Here is an 18,818-nt window from a genome sequence, read left to right as displayed (position 1 = left end):
AAGACAATCATCGATCGATCAAGATTCTTTAATTAAAGTCAGCTAGGTCACAATAATGTTGTTTAAGTTGCTGTATTTTACAGTTTTCCTTACATGATAATTTCTTAGCACCGTACTACCCATTTCACTTTAGAGTTGCTGGGACGACGCCAAGTTGACTAAATGCCTTAGTTACCGATTTGACCGGGAACTATTTCGTTAACGATTTATTCCTGACATATTTTCTCAGGCTTAAGTGACCATGTATACAGTATGTATTTGTATTTGACTAAAACACACAAAAATAACGACGGTTAGTTCGTGAAAAGACACTGACTTGAATCATGTTTGCATAACTACAGCGATGCAGCGGGTCATTGCCGCCTAAGTAAATTTGATTTAATTTTAATCTACACCATTTTCTGCGGTGTTTTTATGGTCATTTAAAAAGGATGTTCACAAACAAACATATTTTTTCGTTCAGTTACTTTTTGCAGCACTGTCAGCCGGACAGAACAGACAGTATGTTAATATAAACGTGATATAAACACAGCCGACAGCAGCCGCTATACGCGAACTTCCTTGTGCGACAGGGAGTGGCTCTTTTCCCGCGCTGGGCTGGCCGGTCTCACTTTCGCACCGCAGCGCAAAGAAGGATGAAGCGTCTCTGTATACTCTATAGTCTCTGGTCGGGCCGCTATTTTCTCCCCCCTTTCCTAACCTAGATGGTGGGTTCAAGTGCTAGTCTTTCGGATGAGACGAAAAACCGAGGTCCCTTCGTGTACACTATATTGGGGTGTGCACGTTAAAGATCCCACGATTGACAAAAGGGTCTTTCCTGGCAAAATTGTATAGGCATAGATAAAAATGTCCATCAAATACCCGTGTGACTTGGAATAACGGCCGCGAAAGGTGAACATTCGCCTAACAGGCTTGAGGTTTGCTGGTCGATGTGAATGCGTGATATATTGTGTAAAAAATTCCATCTCACACGGCATAAAGCGCTTTGAACTTCGGATAAGGCGCTATATAAATAAAGAGAATAAAAAAAATTGTGATACTTTCAGGTCTGAATGTACCAACTGTGTGGAGTTGGAGAAAGTGGAGGAATGCAACTGCTGCACAGAGTCTACTAAAATTATGAAGAAGCTGAACTGTCCCAGGCAGGTATGTATTACTTTTTACTTGGCATTAGTTAAATTACTTTTTTTTTCAATGAAAAGAGCAAAGGAAAAGTGTGACTATTTTGCAACATAGATGCAGAGGTTATTCATTACTATAAATAGTCTGTAAAGCCTTAACTTCATAATGTCTGTTAAGAAGTTTAGTTCTTACACTGCTCCCATGTGGTCGCCTTCACGCGGCGGGAGTGTTTCCACTAAGCTTCCCCACCCCTTTACTTCTCTTCTTTTGTCTTATTTCTGCCTAATACCAGTCCTTTCACCTATATTTCCTTCCAAGAAAACTCTCCCTACTATTCCCTGCAGTTTTCCGATTCCTTTCTTGTTGTCTTATTTCTACCTGACTGGATCCATCACCTTTATTTCACTTACCAAAAGTCTTCTTTTCCACATCCTTATTTCTCTGCCCCCCGCATGTCGTAAGAGGCGACTAGCGGATTCTGTTTCTCCTTTTACCCTTGTTAAGTGTTTCTTGTATAGAATATAGTCAATGTTTGTAAAGATTTTAGTCAAGCAGTACGTAAGAAATGTTAAGTCCTTTGTACTGGAAACTTGCATTCTCCCAGTAAGGTCATATATTGTACTACATGTACGTTGCAAGCCCCTGGAACAATTTTTTGATTCGTGCTTTTGTGAACAAGAAACAATTAACCAGTGGCTCTATCCCATCTCCCCCCTTTCCCCTATCCCATCTCCCCCCTTTCCCCGTCGCGATATAACCTTGAATGGTTGAAAACGACGTTAAACACCAAATAAAGAAAGACAGAAGTTCTTACACTAATTTCATAGTTAACCATAAGTTATAACAATACTGTTATGTTTGCAGACCTCCCGAAAAAATTGGCATTACATGCATCACGCAGCTCCCATAATTTGAAAGCGTCTGCCTAAACACGGATATGCTGGAGACGGCATATTACCAGTACCGGGAGGAGCATGGGTTTTTACAGGCTACTCTTAAGGAGTAAGTGACACACCTATCTTTCTTTACCAAGCATGTGCTTGTCACATCATCGTGATGTGTTGGCAGATACTTCTAGGTCTGTTCCACATGACAAATGTACCCCGTACACCCATCCATTCACACACCTGAAGAAGAAGGTGACAGAAGATTTTTTTTTAATTTGCAGGTTTAAAGCAATCCTTGTTTTTCATGTCTTAAAAACTTTTTCTTCTCACAAAGTTGAAAGTTGGTCCATTAAAAAAAACCATTAAATTAAAAGATAAGACATACAAGTGCACACATAGTATTTCCTCTTCTTGTCGATCACGCGTCTATATTGTGATGTGTTTGACATGGTATGATGCATATAATATTATATATTATATACAAACCAGTAAATATTATTTTGAAATCCTCGGATCTCTCCACACTGAAGTCCAGAAGTGAATAATAGATTCATAGTTTATACACTTTGTGTGAAACAAGATTAACATAATGCTGGAAAGAAACACATTTTGGAAAGTACATTTTAAACATAAATAACTAGGTAAAATGAAAGATTTACATGGATCTTGTCATACTGTCACACACACACACACACACACAGCCAGCCAGCCATGAAACAAGCCATTCTATCAATTCACGAAAAATAAGTGTTCTTCCCCCCACTTTCCACACCTTTTGTAGGAACACCCTGCCGGACTATGCAACACACACTTATGTCACAGATTTTGTGATTATTTTTCAGGAAGTACCGCTACATAGGATTCTGACAGCTTGTGAGGTGGTGCCATGGTGTGCTAGGGAGGAAAATCAGGATACCTTTACCTTCATGTGGAGTACGGGCCATCAGATATGCATTTCCGTCTGATGTACTACAGAGGTTTTGAGTGGTCTGAGCTTGAATGAAAATGGTAACATGAAAATGTATTTATAATCTAATGCATCACTTATGAAATAAAAGAGTAAAATCTGTAATTCCTTGCAAGTGCATTTTGTTCAGTATTGTCGTTGGTGTCGACATCAGCGGGGAAAAGTGGGATCAGTTTGGTTATCTTGTACTGTATGGTGCTGCAGCTTCTTATCGCAGACCTGTTTACCCTTACGATTTTGGCGTAATTTATTACGATTTTCTGCAAAAAATACGCCATTCCGCTATCTGTGTCAAGACTACGATTATCATTAAAAAAAAATAAAAAAAAAGTAAAAAAAACAAAAAAAAATTTTTTTTTATTAATTCAAATGTTTGGCATTGGTTTTTTTCAATGGTAAAATGGGGTGAAAAAGCACATGACTGACCACAGGCGGAAGGTATCGTCCACTGGACGACTACTATCACAGAAAGACTACAAGGTACGTCACTCACCTTCGAGTCTTCTGTGTTCTTCGAGTCGCTTCCTGGGGAAAAATCTTTTTCAAGACGGTTTGCCTCTTCCTACAGCCTGTGTAAGGTCAAATAAATACAGTTGAATGATTGTTTGAACTAAATGCACCTTTAGTTTTCAGCTTCCGTTCGCTGCAGGTTGTTTTTAACCATCATTTGGACGAATCTTCGTTTGCGAGCCGCTAATATCCACACGGCGTCTAATTATGCATCCGCACCGAATATGCATACCAGCGTTCATTGGTCTAAAACATATGTAAATATTGTGCGGCAAAGGGAAGCTACCCACGGGAGTTTTCACTTTCGGTATTAGTGAAGAACCGTTTGCCACTTCATTCAAAATGAGGAAAACGTTTCAGTCGACCAATGAAAATAATCATCGAATATCCTGTTATTAACCAATGAGCGCTGGTATGCATATTCGGTGCGGATGCATAATTAGACGCCGTGTGGATATTAGCGGCTCGCAAACGAAGATTCGTCCAAATGATGGTTAAAAACAACCTGCAGCGAACGGAAGCTGAAAACTAAAGGTGCATATAGTTCAAACAATCATTCAACTGTATTTATTTGACCTTACACAGACTGTAGGAAGAGGCAAACCGTCTTGAACAATATTTTTCCCCAGGAAGCGACTCGAAGAACACAGAAGACTCGAAGGTGAGTGACGTACCTTGTAGTCTTTCTGTGATAGTAGTAGTCCAGTGGACGATACCTTCCGCCTGTGGACTGACCAGAGATCATGTCTGTCTGATGAGACGCTGGAGAGCCTTCTAGTGGTGAAGTCTCGCCCTCACTCATGCGGCAAGCGCAAGTACAGTAGAGAAGCGCTTGACACACTGAAAAAGGCCTACAGCGAGCAAAAGAAAAAGAATCAGTGATGCATGTGCTTTTGATGTGATCTTCTTTGAAATTATGATGACTACAAAAACTGACTGATGTGTTTTGTTTGTGAATGATGGATATAGGTGCATGATTGCGTTTCGCAGACACAGTTGTCATGTGCGTTGTAATTGGCGACAAATGCTGGATGATTACTATTTTTGTGCCAGGATTACTATTTTTGGGGCTGAGCATTACCCCAAAACACTTATGGGGGTAAACAGGTCTGTTATCGGTATGGGGGGGGGGGGGGGTGATATGCAGCGGCCCAAAAGTCAGGTTTGTCACAAAATTCCTCTGGGAAGGAAAGTAGTAGTATTCGCGCACGAACCGGACCTTTTTTTTTTGCACAGCTGCGCAGCCGTATTTTGATAGAAGGTTATAGGTTAAGGTGCCTGTGTTTAAGTAGTGATAAGGAGGGATTGCGTTTAAACGGTTTATTGCGTTTTATATTTTGTCATGTGATTTCATGTGCCTGTACCTGTTGCTCGGTACTAATGACCACTCCAGCTGGGGTAAGCACCAATAAAATTCAGTAATTGACCCTCCCTCTGTGTTTTCACGGGCTTGGGACCGTTTTGACAAGGTATGTCAAAGCCACATTGGGGGTTTTTGGGATTAAACAATACGAGCATTATTTACAGAAGCAAAACATGTCTTATCAAATTTATTTACAAAAACGACAAAGTTGTTTGGCATTGGAATGTTAACCATATCACAGGCGGCGGTATCACAGTCAAAAAAAGAAAGAGACCCATTAGAGGGGTATCACAGTCAAAAAAGAAAGAGACCCGTTAGACGGGTGTAGGTAGGGTTGAAACCCCATCAGAAGCGATCACACGCTTGATGTAGAAAAACGAGAGTGACTTTCTGGTTTGGGAATACGTGAACATAGACTTTCCGTCTGTCTTGAAACCAGTGTTTGTACCACCACCACTTTCTTGCGTTAGAAGCACCTGTTGGTAAGACTCTTTTGTCAGTTTGTTTTGGTTTTTGTTTAAGCCTTTTGAACTAAATTTACTCCCACTGTCTCCCTCACAAAAGTAGGTTTTAGAACACAAACCAATAAACGCATTTCCTTGGTATTCGGTTTTAAAGAGACCGGGTGTTCGTTTGTCATAGTGGACACGCGCTGTACAGGCCTGACAGAGAGTCGCGTCCCATAGGGCGTTAGCTAAACGGGTGTTTTGGAAGGCTGCCTCGTGTTGGTCACAGGCTTGTGCAGGGAACCATTGGTTATACACTTGGTAAAACTGCTCTCGCAGTTCAGGACGAACCACCTCTTCTAACGTTGAAGCGCTAAGCGCCATGTATAGAGAATCTGTATCCATTTCCAAAAGCTGGTAGTCGGCTCTGGACACAAACTTATCTAGAAAATCAAAATGAAACTCCAACATGCGTAGTTTAGCGTACTGGTAAACAAAGTATCCAATCTGAGAGGGGAGTGACCAGTTGATTTTTTTTTTAGCCATCTCTACTTCAGTGACAGAATCTGTTACTTCTGTTAGTTTTTGAAAACGACCATTGTTGATCAGTTTTGAGGCCTAATCAGACAAAACGTAATGAATATCACGATGGTTGGCCACGTTAGTTAAGGTTTTCCCGTAGGCTGAGTTACCGAGCAGTTTGAAAGTTTCAGCTAAGATAGCTTTTGATGGGTCTTGGTCTCCTGCTCGTCTTGCGTTTGAAACGCTGTCACCAAACTGACGGAAACAGGTTTTGGGTTGATACTCTATGATCAGCGTGATGTTTTTAACAATCAACCCGTGCTGCACGTACCAAAACAAGAGGGGTGTAGCTAGCAGAATTTGTTCACCGTGGTAACTCCCTACAAGTGTACGACGTGGTTGGGATAAGAGCTTGTGTTTTTCAGCGTAGTCTTTCATAAAAACCCCGATCTGTTCTCGGCTGACAGACTCATTTTTGAAAATAGGCTGCATTTCACTGAAATGTTCTTTTAGATGATCAGGTACATAAATATCACACTGTACCAACCCGAACAAAGTTTTGTTTTGCACCGCGTCTAAGACAGTTTGATCTGTGATGGTAGAAGGATGGCGGAAGGGTTTAAGTGTCGGAAAACGATCTTGTAGAAAAGCCTGAATGGAGGTGTTTTGTTTTTTGTCTGCGTGCCATTCACACTCCCATTTTTCGACGACAGTCACACCCACATCCTCACGTAGGTATTTGGTGATGTTGCTTGTATGCTCTCTGAGTTCAACTAGTGTTTTTCCGGTGACAGGGTTAGTCGTTTTACCGGCGGTCACAGAACAGTCATGCCCGTGGAACAAACATCCGTGAAACTGATAGCAAATTTGATTTGTGGCATCCCAACCATCAATTCTAATCTTTTTTCGACCAAGGGCCTTCTCTTTCGCGTTAAACTTATGTTGGAGATGGATCTGTTTTGATGCCATGACCCATTCCAACCATTCCCGAGCTAGCTGACCGTAGGGATCTGTTTTTTCCGCTTTAAAAGCGTTTTCTTTTCTACGAATGACAGGGTGCTCTGTGGGCATGTCTTGCATGAGTGCAGCTAAATACAGCGCATTTGCATCAAATCCCTGAACAGACTGTACCGGTTTGTCCTGATTACCACGAATGTATGTTTTGTCTTTTTCGTGGTATCTGTGAAAGACAATAGACGGACCCCCGACAATGTTCTTTCGCAAAAGTGCGTGAACGTCTTTTTGTTTTTCGTTAAAAAGTGAAAAGTAGGTATCTGAAGACAACGTGTCAAACAGATACTTCAGTGTCACACCGGGGACAGAAATACCGTCTTTCAGCAAATCAACTTGCAAACTAGCGTACATACTAATCTGATGCTGCAAAGCAACCAGAAACGGCCCTGTGTCTAGGTTGTTGTACCACACCAACAAATCCTTCAAAGTCATCATTTTGTTTTCAGTCCACACACGCTGACAAAAAGCGTACTCTGTATCAGAAATATTTGAGTTTTTGAGCTTACTAAAAAAAGCTGCATGGGGTGGGAGTTCTCTTTCGTCTAGTGTACTTAGACTAGTGACGTATTCATAGCAGAAAAAACCCTTTTCCTCTTCGACACCGAACGCCTTGAGGTACTTGGAATAACTAAAACCTGGCGCAAGAAAATTGTTGATGTCGAGAAACCGAAGTTTGTCTGTACAAAGACACATATACTGATTGTTTCGTTTAACAACAAACTTGAAAGGAGGTCTTTTAGGGGCCTTCTTTTTTCCCTCTGTTTTGACTTCTTTGTCTTCTTCTTCTTCTTCTTCTTCTTCTTCCTCTTCTTCTTCACCCACGGTATCAAAACCATCTGGTTCAAAAACAGGGTCTGTTTGACTTTCGTCTTTTGGAAGATCGTTATGGGCTGTTTTGTCTTTGACAAACTTTTCAATGAGAAAAGGTTTGATCACATTCAGATCGTAGCGAGAAGAATTGAAACCTACGACAGGCAGTTCTTGTAAATACTCATATAATTTCTGTCTGAGTCTTTCTACGGGGATGTTGAGGCTATCTGTCTCTTGTTGTTGTGTCTCTTCGATCTCAGTCAACTGATCAAACACATCTTTAAATTCTTCACAAAGAAGAGCGCAGGAGGCCTCGGAGATACGTTCTAGGTAGTTAACCATGTTATCCACTAGTTCTTGAGGGTTACCTTTACTCACAAAACAGGTTGGTTCTGTGAAATGGGGAACATTACTGCATACAGAAACAGAAAGAGGAATATGTTTTGCTGTGTACTGTGTACAGTTTGACTCAGCTAATTTTGTCTGTGGTAAGTTATCTGTGTCAAAAAACACCTCAAAATCAAAAGTCGCTCTGTAGGGAAAAACAAAATCTGTGGCTACCTGAACACCGTGGCTTTGTAACTGTTGAAAAATGTTTTGGGGTGGTGAGTAAACCCCGCCTTTCAAGGTTTCTTTTGAACCCTCACCCTGACAAGTCTGTTCATGTCGATTCATTTGAGACAAAGACGACCAGAGTTTTCCGCATTTGGAACAAGCCAACGCATGACCGAGTTTATCAATGTCTAAAATGTACATGAAATGGTCTTTGTAACGCAAGAGACGCATAACGCCAGAATGTTTGTAAGCGCTACGACGCAGAGGAACGAGACAGACAGGTGTTTGGTTCTCATCAAACTCAAACACATCTATGTTCACATTAAACTCAGATTCAATCGACTCAAGTTGAAACAAAGTGACCCCCGGAAAGTGGACAGGGGGAGAATGTCCGGCCCACTGTTTGAACAAGGTTTTTGTGGGTTTTTGCAAAGAATGACGCGAGGCTCCTTTGTGCAAAGCAAGACAGCGAAAGAGACACAGACCATCAGTATAAGGAAAATGATTATTCGCGTCTTTTTGCAACTTGTGCAAGAACTGTGTGTTTGTGATGTAGTCAGGTAGACTACCACAGGCGCATCCGATAGGAAAGTCAGACAAAGGCGTGACATAGAAACTGGAAGACATGATGGTATGAACAGAATACCGAGAGTTTGGGCGTTCGAGTCTAACTTGTTCTAAAATGTCATGATCACTGATTTCACCGAGAAAAGAAAGAAAGTCCTGCTTTGAGTTGATCAGGCGCGGTCGTTGTAAGACAGAGTGGTTATTGACTGAGGCATGAAAGAAAGACAAGTCACCCGACTCTTTGTTTTTGAGAAGAAAAGAGTGAGAAAAATTGATTTTGAAGCGCTTGTTTTGTTCATGGAACAGATCAAGAAGCGCTTCGTCCCAATCAGGGAAATCAGAACAAGGGTTCCAGAGAATGGTATAGGTTGACTGAAGTTTACCAGGCCGCTTATGAGTTTTAACAGAATTCCAATGCTTTTCGTACATTTGTCTTTCTTCAAAAGGTAACGTTTTGATTTTTTCTTTTTCTAGACTTCGTTTGTTTAATCCCTTTTTGGGGGGAGGGGCATCCTGTGAAGGCGAACTTTTTCTTTTCTGTCCGCCTGTCGGCACTGGTGGTGGAGGTGTCCGACTCGCGGCATCTTGGCAGTTTTTGATTGAGTTTTTATGTCGAGTAAGGCCGTGTTTTCTGCTAAACGACTTGCCACACATAGCACAGAGAAAAGGTCTGGCTTTGCTATGGACTTCTTTGATGTGAACGTTAAGGTTTTTGGTCTGTGTAAAAACCTGTTCACAGTGCGGGCATTGGTTACGCTGTAATAAAAAAAAAGAACTATGTCTGAGCTACAAAAAAACAATATCAAAAAACATCTTACATAAAAAAAACATTTATTTTTCTAAAAAGCTATGTCTGAGAAAAAAGTAACACTCTACCTTTATTTTTTTTTATCTTTACAAGATATAAAAACAAAATCAACTTACCAAATCTGTTGAGGCCGGTTGTGGAGTTGTGTTAGCGTCACTGCTGCCGCTGCTGCTGGTCGCCATAGTTTGGTTATTTTCACCACCCACATTTGTAAAGTCGAAGAGACATTCAAGACTTAGCCCCAGAAGAAGCTTATTTATACCCCCCTTTACCTGCATCACACTCGTGTCTAACTACGCGTTTCTATTTTTAGGTGCTGACCAATCAACAAGTTCTAACATGTTTAGGTCTTGCGTCTCTGTGGTGCAATACTCGGGCGTAAGCACCCAGAAGAACTTTTTTTTTATACCCGCATCACACCTGTGTCTTACTACGCGATTCTATTTTTAGATGCTGACCAATCAACATGGTCTAACATGTAAGGTCTTGCGTCTCTGTGGTGCAATACTCAGGTGTAAACACCAGAAGAACTTTTTTTTATACCCCCTTTTTGACCGCATCACACTAGTGTCTAACTACGCGTTTCTATTTTTAGTGCTGACCAACCAACATGGTCTAGCATGTGAGGTCTTGTGTCTCTGTGGTGCAATACTCAGACGTGATCAGTCTCTAACCTAAGATTATGTATGACTGACTGTAGAACAACTCGTGTTCGGTGTAAAATGTACTTCCGATGTTTATAACACCCACATAAAAAACAACAATCTGAGTCTACTTGTTAAAACTTTTTTTATATGTGTACATCAGAGCTAACTTCCACACCCTCCCCACACCATTTGTCTAGCACTAATCTAAGCATTAAACCCTAATCAACCCTCGGGGTAGGCAAACCGCGTCCTATTAAACTTCTCTAACTGCTGACCACCTCTGGTGGTTTATCGGCGAGGGGCCTCCGCGAAGCGCAGCGGTACTATTTTTATTGTCTTATCCTGACACCTCCCCTGACAGGGCACCAAACTACATAGCTATTAAAGAGAGAGTGCTCCGCGAAGCGCGGAGAAAATGGGGGCAATTACTGCTTTTTATTGGTGCTTACCCCAGCTGGAGTGGTCATTAGTACCGAGCAACAGGTACAGGCACATGAAATCACATGACAAAATATAAAACTCAATAAACCGTTTAAACGCAATCCCTCCTTATCACTACTTAAACACAGGCACCTTAACCTATCACCTTCTATCAAAATACGGCTGTGCAGCTGCGCAAAAAAAAAAGGTCCGGTTCGTGCGCGATACCTACTACTAAGGAAGCTTCAAAGGCACCTGGATCCTTTGTCAGCTTCTCAAACAGACGTTGAAGCAATCTTGACACGTGACCTGTAAATGTAACAGTGTGATAGCTCAGGATGAGATAGTCGTGAAAAGGCATTATTTGCACGGAACCAAGTACAGCTTTTATGCTTGCAAAAATGCATTTTAGGAAGAATGCTGCAGTTCTAGCGAATACCCAACTGAACAAAATTAAATGTAATATTTCTCTCTCTGTCTTTTCCCTCTTCAGTTGTGTGTGTGAGTGTGTGTTTGGGTAAATTGCCAGAATTCTGGAGTATAAGAAAAGAAGAGGATTTTCATTTGTGTGTGTGTCTGCTAAAAACCAGCAGTCAGTAATTACCCTGCATGTAACTTACCATAAGCTCGTGGCCCTTTGCACTTCCTCACACTGTACTCTCCTTTCTTTCCTTTTGGGAATGTGATGGACAACGTCGGATTTCCTTCTTCATCAAGCGCATCACCCCTGTCCCCATTTTCATTGTAATGCAGAGTGGCAAGGAACAGCCTGAAAACAGGATACAAATTTAAATGCACTGAATTAATGACTCTCACTCTCAGTCATAATTCCACGCTTTACTAAATATTAGACAGATACCTCATTCAAAATCACTCTGCACCCCTCCCCCCCTCCATGTGTATTTATTGTATAATTCTCATTAATAGATCTTATCCAAAAAAAAGCATAACTGAATGTGTAAATTGTAATATTGTTTGTTCATCTATTAGTTGCCTCCCTTCAAATTTATTTTTGAACAATTCCGAGAATACAATTTTAACTATAACTCAATGTCATACATAAAACAAGGAAGATAAATTGTGTAGAGATCTCAATTCCTTATTTTCAAATTTTTTTTTTAAAGGATATCACTATGCAATGTCATTAACAATTGCATCAAAATTATCTCCCTTGATCTCTTGCACAAGACATTTGTTTCAACTACATGTACATGTATTTGTTTGTTAGATTTGGGAGATTTTACAGGAATGAATCTAACAATCAATGACCTAGATATTTCTACATTGTAAAAAAAATCTGCTGGAGGTATGATGTGTGTTTATGTGTGTTTTGAGTGTGATTGTGTGTGTGTGTATATGTGAATGTGACTGTTTGCGTGTGAATGTGTGTGTGTGTGTGTCCGTCCGTCTATGTGTCAATCTGGATCAAAGTGTATGTGCATGTCTATGCGTATGTGTGGTGTATGTGTCTGTCCGTCTGTCTCGGCTGTGGTTCTGGATCAAAGAAAGTGTATATGCATGTCTATGGGTGTGGTTGTCTGTGTCTGTTTGTGTGTTTGTGTGTGTCTTTCTGTGTGTATCTCTTCGTTATTATTTTATTGGCAAGACAGAGAGAGAAATCAGAAATCAGAATTTTTGAGAGTCTCAGTCTCCCTCCTACACATATTCACACGGACACACATACCTTACATAAACGATGGAGATGCAACGCACTACGTCTGCCGTTAAATTTAATCATGCACCGCCAACAGAAACATAACGATCACTTGCCTTCACTTTTCTTTTCCGTCGACTTTGAGTCTTTCTCCGGTTCGACACTTCTTCGTCAGCCATCTCAACTGTCTTTTATGCAGCATTCAAATTCTTCTTCACATTGATAAACGTTAGTGGGATCCCTGACGGGACAGAATCCTCCGACTCGGACGATAACCGAGTTCGGATTCGAACAAGGGAGCTGTGAACTGTTCTGCAAATGCATCATCTGCAAAATGGTGTCCACTCGTTGGTTGTGAATAAACCGTTTCCACAAAGTCAATCCAAGCTTTCCTTCTGTGAAAGACTTGAGGGAACCCGTGAGTAAGCTTACTTATTCCCGGCATGTTTGCATGGATAGTATTGCAACCGTAAACGACGCAGAAACGATCTACTCATGCTGACTCGTGTTTGCAGAAAGTTAGATCTAGATCCATGGAGAGGGCGCTGCTTCCGCTCCCACTCCCATTCCCATCTCTACGTCATCTGCCGACGTTTCTATTTTTAGCATCATCGTCTTGTTTCAGCTGAAGGCTGGCAGGTGCGAGCTTTTACGGACTTTTTCCACTCGCTGCGTCTGCTCCTCGCATCTTCACACCGGTGACACTGTGACGGTTCCCCTACGCTTTGTGTTCGGTGCCCTGACCCTTTGTGTTCGGTTCCCACTCGGTTCCCACACGCCAAAATTCGCGGACAAAACATCCATTTATGGTAGTATTACGCAATGTTGCTCTCTGAGAATGGTCTTGTTAGATCTGTGAGTGTTTACACTACATGCCTAGGTGCTGTTGGATTGAAGGTTTTTGATATTTTAGCCGTTATTAGGTAGAATGCCTTCCACTTTACTGCAAAACTGCATAATTCGTAGCATCGGCAAGAAATATCCTACCAAAAAATGCCTGCTTGGAACTGTCGTTGGTCCAGCAAAAAGTTCAACATGTCTGTAGCAGACAGCCCAAGTTTCAAGATTGTAGGGCCATCCAAACAGCCGTAATAATAAAAACAACAAAAGTAGTCAGTGAAATTGGCTGTGTTCGGTCCCCACACACTTTTGTGACGTAGGCGTGACGGTTCCCATAATTCATTGTGTCGGTCCCCACTTTCTGTGTCGGACCCCACTTTCGACCTAATTTCTCTGTGACGGACCCCACAACCAGCCTATTTTGTGTCGGTCCCCACACCTTCTTGGATTTATGACTTGCCGGTTACTTGTATCATTGTATTCATTGAATCTAATTGTCTCGGAGTTATTTTTCAGCAACGGCAAGGCAGCACCTTTTGTGATACCAAGTTAGTCAGATGACATCAGTATGTGTGTGTATGTGTGTGTGAGAGAGAGAGAGAGAGAGAGAGAGAGAGAGAGAGAGAGAGAGAGAGAGAGAGAGAGAGAGAGAGAGAGAGAGAGAGAGAGAGACTAACTTTATTAGTTTATGCCACAAATAATATATAACATTATTTATCTCTGGGACGGTTCCCAGTATACCAGCAAATTATGTGTTGATCCACCCACACCTTCTTGAACTGGCCTTCCCAATATCTACTCTTAGTCTTACGGCCTTGGAGATATGCAATTTGGCACATTTTTAAAATAAAAGATCCACCTGTCGTATGTGAGATTCAGTTTTCAGAGCAAAATGCTGCCCAGGGACTTCTAGTGGTGATTGAAAAAAAAACAAGTCGCGTAAGGCGAAAATACAATATTTAGTCAAGTAGCTGTCGAACTCACAGAATGAAACGCAATGCCATTTTACTCGTAGCATCGTCAGGCCACCGCTCATGGCAAAGGCAGTGAAATTGACAAGAAGAGCGGGGTAGTAGTTGCGCTAAGAAGGATAGCACGCTTTTCTGTACCTCTCTTTGTTTTAACTTTCTGAGCGTGTTTTTAATCCAAACATATCATATCTATATGTTTTTGGAATCAGGAACCGACAAGGAATAAGATGAAAGTGTTTTTAAATTGATTTGGACAATTTAATTTTGATAATAATTTGTATATATTTAATTTTCAGAGCTTGTTTTTAATCCGAATATAACATATTTATATGTTTTTGGAATCAGCAAATGATGGAGAATAAGATAAACGTAAATTTGGATCGTTTTATAAATTTTTATTTTTTTTTACAATTTTCAGATATTTAATGACCAAAGTCATTAATTAATTTTTAAGCCACCAAGCTGAAATGCAATACCGAACCCCGGGCTTCGTCGAAGATTACTTGACCAAAATTTCAACCAATTTGGTTGAAAAATGAGGGCGTGACAGTGCCGCCTCAACTTTCACGAAAAGCCGGATATGACGTCATCAAAGACATTTATCAAAAAAATGAAAAAAACGTTCGGGGATTTCATACCCAGGAACTCTCATGTCAAATTTCATAAAGATCGGTCCAGTAGTTTAGTCTGAATCGCTCTACACACACACACACACACACGCACGCACGCACATACACCACGACCCTCGTTTCGATTCCCCCTCGATGTTAAAATATTTAGTCAAAACTTGACTAAATATAAAACAAGTCGCGTAAGGCGAAAATACAATATTTAGTCAAGTAGCTGTCGAACTCACAGAATGAAACTGAACGCAACGCAACGCAGCAAGACCGTATACTCGTAGCATCGTCACTCCACCGCCCGTGGCAAAGGCAGTGCACGTGGAATTGACAAGAAGAGCGGGGTATTCGTTGCGCTGAGAAGGATAGCACGCTTTTCTGTACGTCTCTTTGTTTTAACTTTTTGAGCGTGTTTTTAATCCAAACATATCATATCTATATATTTTTGGAATCAGGAACCGACAAGGAATAAGATGAAAGTGTTTTTAAATTGATTTCGAAAAAAAAAATTTGATAATAATTTGTATATATTTAATTTTCAGAGCTTGTTTTTAATCCGAATATAACATATTTATATGTTTTTGGAATCAGCAAATGATGGAGAATAAGATAAACGTAAATTTGGATCGTTTTATAAATGTTTATTTTTTTTTACAATTTTCAGATTTTTAATGACCAAAGTCATTATTTAATTTTTAAGCCACCAAGCTGAAATGCAATACCGAACCCCGGGCTTCGTTGAAGAGTACTTGACCAAAATTTCAACCAATTTGGTTGAAAAATGAGGGCGTGACAGTGCCGCCTCAACTTTCACGAAAAGCCGGATATGACGTCATCAAAGACATTTATCAAAAAAATGAAAAAAACGTTCGGGGATTTCATACCCAGGAACTCTCATGTCAAATTTCATAAAGATCGGTCCAGTAGTTTAGTCTGAATCGCTCTACACACACACACACACACACACACACACACACACGCACGCACGCACACACATACGCACATACACCACGACCCTCGTTTCGATTCCCCCTCGATGTTAAAATATTTAGTCAAAACTTGACTAAATATAAAGAGTACTTGCCTGTGTCAAGTATGTGTCTTTATCCACGCTTGTTGTAAGAGGCAACTTTTCCCAGCTCCTTGTGTTCATGACTGCTTTCTCTTAAAATTAATTACTTTATGACAGTCAGAATACAATGGAACAAGGCTACATAAACCCTGACAGCCTACGACAACGGCCCGACTAAGGCTCAACACCGCGCCAATAAATTCAGCATTGGGCCAATGTTGGGCCATGATTGCTCCGTTTTCGTAGGCTATCAGGGTCAAAGATACATATTGGTAAACTAGTAAAATACATGTTCAGCATCATCAGCAATACCACAAAAGGATTAAAACAAGAAATTCCTCCGATAGGAACTACACCCCCGTCAAAGGGAAATAACCTTCTCAGTTGGTGGCAGTGAGAATGGTTATTTCCCTTTGACCAACGGGGGTGTCCGTCTATACCAGGCCTTGTATAATTTTAATCCACCAATAACTCCCTAACCGTGTGTTTGACTGGTCCCAATTTTTGTAAGGACCGTCTCAGGAATGTATAGAACCTGTTCACCAAGTTTGGTGACGATCGGTCCGTTCATTCTTGAGATCTACTTGCGAACACAAACACATCGAGTGAAACCTATACACACCCCTATACCGGGGGTGTAAAAATCCTATTAGCTGTATGTCAGCGGCACAATGCAACCAGAACCAGCGTTTATGTGGAGTGATCGGGTGCTGGTCACTACCGCGAGCGTCACTACCGCGAGTACCACTACCGCGTCTCACACTAAAGTTGTGTTTCCGTACCCGCGATAGCGTTTTTCCAGCGGTGCGACGAAAATCAAGCACATAGAAAATGACCAGGAGTGTTTCCACACGCGCGACGCGTTAGCGGCGCGACAAGCGGCAAGCGACGCGATTTTTTTGAAAGGGTCCTGGAGCGATTTTTTCGCGTTGTCGCGCAGCAACGCGGGAGTTTACAGATTTTACCGCATGTTTAAAACGCAAGTACGGAAACACGTCACGCGTTTGCGCGCGTTTTCTTTTGTCGCTGCCGCTGTCGCGGGTACGGAAACAGAACTTACCGCGAGTACGACACTACCGCGAGTACGACACTACCGCGAGTATAACACTACCGCGTGTCACACTACCGCGAGTATAACATTACCGCGTGTCATTTTATGACTTCCATGGCTGAAGGCAAAGGTTGAAATGTTTCCTTGAAATATAAAACAAAAAGGCCTGGTCTGTTCTCTGAACACTAATCAGTCAATGTTTGTCATGCTAACCAAGAACTCAAAACGATCAGAACACACTATCAGAATACATATAGAATGGGTTGCTTCCAATCAAAGCCGTTAGAACACAAACTCACAAGAAGTAAGTTTGCATGCGTTCTCTCTACGGTTATGGTACTCGCGGTTGTGGTACGCGCGGTAGTGTGACACGCAGCAGTGTTATACTCGCGGTAGTGTCGTACTCGCGGTAGTGTGACACGCGGTAGTGTGACACGCGGTAGTGTCGTACTCGCCGTAGTGTGACACGCGGTAGTGACGCTCGCGGTAGTGTCGCATAACCGGAGTCAGTGATCTGGAAAGGTGTCAATCTCTCTCTCTCTCTCTCTCACTCTCTCTCTCTCTCTCTCTCTCTCTCTCACACACACACACACACACACACACACACACACACACACACACACACACACACACACACACACTCACATACTGATGTCATCTGACTTACTTGGTATCACAAAAGGTGCTGCCTTGCCGGTTTTTGTTGAAAAATAACTCCGAGACAATTAGATTCAATGAATACAATGATACAAGTAACCGGCAAGTCATAAATCCAAGAAGGTGTGGGGACCGACACAAAATAGGCTGGTTGTGGGGTCCGTCACAGAGAAATTAGGTCGAAAGTGGGGTCCGACACAGAAAGTGGGGACCGACACAATGAATTATGGGAACCGTCACGCCTACGTCACAAAAGTGTGTGGGGACCGAACACAGCCAATTTCACTGACTACTTTTGTTGTTTTTATTATTACGGCTGTTTGGATGGCCCTACAATCTTGAAACTTGGGCTGTCTGCTACAGACATGTTGAACTTTTTGCTGGACCAACGACAGTTCCAAGCAGGCATTTTTTGGTAGGATATTTCTTGCCGATGCTACGAATTATGCAGTTTTGCAGTAAAGTGGAAGGCATTCTACCTAATAACGGCTAAAATATCAAAAACCTTCAATCCAACAGCACCTAGGCATGTAGTGTAAACACTCACAGATCTAACAAGACCATTCTCAGAGAGCAACATTGCATAATACTACCATAAATGGATGTTTTGTCCGCGAATTTTGGCGTGTGGGAACCGAGTGGGAACCGAACACAAAGGGTCAGGGCACCGAACACAAAGCGTAGGGGAACCGTCACAGTGTCACCGGTGTGATCTTCGGGCCTTTGAAGGGGTGGGAATGGAATGCATCTGGGTGTATGTTTGCGTTGGTAATAAGGGTTTTGGGTTGAAAAATGGGGTTTAGATACACTAGTCCTTTTAAATAAATTTGTTGACTTATTTTTTCCCCCTCTAAACGTTCCTTTCTTTTATTTTGCTCTACTCTTCTTTTCTCCAAAGCATTTCGTTGATAGAACTGAGACTGCAACAAAAAAGCTCACGAAAGGGGACTGCAATTTTCACCGGTCACAATTAACGGTAGGACGGCAGCCGGCTTTGTTTACATTTTACTTTGGACCCTGTATTCCACTCATGGAGTCCAAATTTTGACTATTAAAATTTGACAGCTGACGTCGGTCATCAGTGAAGTGCTCAACCGAAAGCAGGAAAATATAAGGCGAGCGTAGCGTCCCTTTAGTATGATGACGTCAGTGACGTGGATATAGCATTGAGTCTAGAGACACGGACCCGTGGATATAGCCACAGCCTTCCTTAAAAACAACGTTTATCCTACATACGTGAGAGAGATACTCATGAGATAATAATCGTTCAAATCACACGTGTGTATATCATGTAAATGAGGTCATGTCAAGCAAG

General features: G+C 41.6%; 1 long non-coding RNA gene across 1 annotated transcript; it reads left to right on the top strand.

The window, feature by feature from the left end:
* The first annotated feature begins 670 nt into the window (after positions 1-670).
* LOC138960804 (uncharacterized) lies at positions 671-3,081 on the top strand. Its single transcript, XR_011454064.1, has 3 exons — positions 671-1,146; positions 1,987-2,124; positions 2,852-3,081. It is a non-coding gene; the product is annotated as an uncharacterized lncRNA (long non-coding RNA).
* The last annotated feature ends 15,737 nt before the right edge of the window (positions 3,082-18,818 follow it).

This window comes from Littorina saxatilis, linkage group LG3 (assembly GCF_037325665.1).
Source record: "Littorina saxatilis isolate snail1 linkage group LG3, US_GU_Lsax_2.0, whole genome shotgun sequence".
In the NCBI taxonomy this organism is placed as follows: domain Eukaryota; kingdom Metazoa; phylum Mollusca; class Gastropoda; order Littorinimorpha; family Littorinidae; genus Littorina; species Littorina saxatilis.
This window is presented reverse-complemented; position numbering and strand designations above follow the sequence as displayed.